This window comes from Callionymus lyra, chromosome 6, assembly GCF_982586985.1.
Source record: "Callionymus lyra chromosome 6, fCalLyr1.hap1.1, whole genome shotgun sequence".
NCBI lineage: Eukaryota > Metazoa > Chordata > Actinopteri > Syngnathiformes > Callionymidae > Callionymus > Callionymus lyra.
Window position 1 is genome coordinate 1,316,535 of NC_141823.1, and position 2,500 is coordinate 1,319,034.

Genomic DNA, 2,500 nt, shown 5'->3' on the forward strand with positions numbered 1-2,500 from the left:
TGTTCTATTGTTGTGTTGTGTTGTTGTTTTATGTTATTGTGTTCTATTGTTGTGTTGTTCTATTGTTGTGTTCTATTGTTGTGTTGTTGGGTTCTATTGTTGGGTTGTTGTGTTGTGTTGTTGTGTTCTATTGTTGAGTTGTTGTGTTGTTGTGTTCTATTGTTATGTTGTTGTGTTCTATTGTTGTGTTGTTGTTTTATGTTATTGTGTTATATTGTTGTGTTGTTGTGTTCTATTGTTGTGTTGTGTTGTTGTGTTCTTTTGTTGGGTTGGTGTGTTCTATAGTTGTGTTGTTGTTTTCTATTGATGTGTTGTTGTGTTGGTTTATTGTGTTCTATTGTTGGGTTTTATTGTTGAGACTCCGAGGTTCAGACTTGAAGGTTCAGACTAGAAGGTTCAGACTAGAAGGTTCAGACTCGAAGGTTCAGACTCGGAGGTTCAGACTCGGAGGTTCAGACTCGGAGGTTCAGACTCGAAGGTTCAGACTAGAAGGTTCAGACTAGAAGGTTCAGACTCGAAGGTTCAGACTAGAAGGTTCAGACTCGGAGGTTCAGACTCGAAGGTTCAGACTCGGAGGTTCAGACTCGAAGGTTCAGACTAGAAGGTTCAGACTAGAAGGTTCAGACTCGGAGGTTCAGACTAGAAGGTTCAGACTAGAAGGTTCAGACTAGAAGGTTCAGACTAGAAGGTTCAGACTCGGAGGTTCAGACTCGAAGGTTCAGACTCGAAGGTTCAGACTCGGAGGTTCAGACTCGGAGGTTCAGACTCGAAGGTTCAGACTCGGAGGTTCAGACTCGAAGGTTCAGACTAGAAGGTTCAGACTCGGAGGTTCAGACTCGAAGGTTCAGACTCGAAGGTTCAGACTCGAAGGTTCAGACTCGGAGGTTCAGACTAGAAGGTTCAGACTAGAAGGTTCAGACTCGGAGGTTCAGACTCGGAGGTTCAGACTCGGAGGTTCAGACTAGAAGGTTCAGACTAGAAGGTTCAGACTTGAAGGTTCAGACTCGAAGGTTCAGACTCGAAGGTTCAGACTCGAAGGTTCAGACTCGAAGGTTCAGACTCGAAGTTTCAGACTAGAAGGTTCAGACTCGGAGGTTCAGACTCGAAGGTTCAGACTCGAAGGTTCAGACTCGGAGGTTCAGACTCGAAGGTTCAGACTAGAAGGTTCAGACTAGAAGGTTCAGACTCGAAGGTTCAGACTAGAAGGTTCAGACTCGGAGGTTCAGACTCAAAGGTTCAGACTCGGAGGTTCAGACTCGGAGGTTCAGACTAGAAGGTTCAGACTAGAAGGTTCAGACTAGAAGGTTCAGACTCGGAGGTTCAGACTAGAAGGTTCAGACTAGAAGGTTCAGACTAGAAGGTTCAGACTCGAAGGTTCAGACTAGAAGGTTCAGACTAGAAGGTTCAGACTAGAAGGTTCAGACTAGAAGGTTCAGACTAGAAGGTTCAGACTCGAAGGTTCAGACTAGAAGGTTCAGACTAGAAGGTTCAGACTCGGAGGTTCAGACTCGGAGGTTCAGACTAAAAGGTTCAGACTCGGAGGTTCAGACTCGAAGGTTCAGACTCGAAGGTTCAGACTCGAAGGTTCAGACTCGAAGGTTCAGACTCGGAGGTTCAGACTCGGAGGTTCAGACTAAAAGGTTCAGACTCGAAGGTTCAGACTCGAAGGTTCAGACTCGAAGGTTCAGACTCGGAGGTTCAGACTCGAAGGTTCAGACTCGAAGGTTCAGACTCGGAGGTTCAGACTAGAAGGTTCAGACTCGGAGGTTCAGACTAGAAGCTTCAGACTAGAAGGTTCAGACTAGAAGGTTCAGACTAGAAGGTTCAGACTCGAAGGTTCAGACTAGAAGGTTCAGACTCGAAGGTTCAGACTCGAAGGTTCAGACTAGAAGGTTCAGACTAGAAGGTTCAGACTAGAAGGTTCAGACTCGAAGGTTCAGACTCGAAGATTCAGACTCGAAGGTTCAGACTAGAAGGTTCAGACTCGAAGGTTCAGACTCGAAGGTTCAGACTAGAAGGTTCAGACTCGAAGGTTCAGACTCGAATGTTCAGACTAGAAGGTTCAGACTCGGAGGTTCAGACTCGAAGGTTCAGACTAGAAGGTTCAGACTCGAAGGTTCAGACTCGAAGGTTCAGACTAGAAGGTTCAGACTTGGAGGTTCAGACTCGGAGGTTCAGACTAGAAGGTTCAGACTAGAAGGTTCAGACTAGAAGGTTCAGACTCGAAGGTTCGGACTCGAAGGTTCGGACTCGAAGGTTCGGACTAGAAGGTTCGGACTCGGAGGTTCGGACTCGAAGGTTCGGACTCGAAGGTTCGGACTAGAAGGTTCGGACTAGAAGGTTCGGACTCGGAGGTTCAGACTCGAAGGTTCAGACTCGAAGGTTCAGACTAGAAGGTTCAGACTCAGAGGTTCAGACTCGAAGGTTCAGACTCGGAGGTTCAGACTCGGAGGTTCAGACTAGAAGCTTCAGACTAGAAGGTTCAGACTAGAAGGTTCAG

General features: G+C 46.6%; 1 protein-coding gene across 5 annotated transcripts in view; it reads left to right on the plus strand.

Annotated features, from left to right (window-relative positions):
• The window catches only part of akap13a (A-kinase anchoring protein 13a), a 116,138-nt gene that overhangs the window by 81,579 nt on the left and 32,059 nt on the right, over positions 1-2,500 (plus strand). The gene's annotated exons all lie outside the window — the stretch shown is intronic.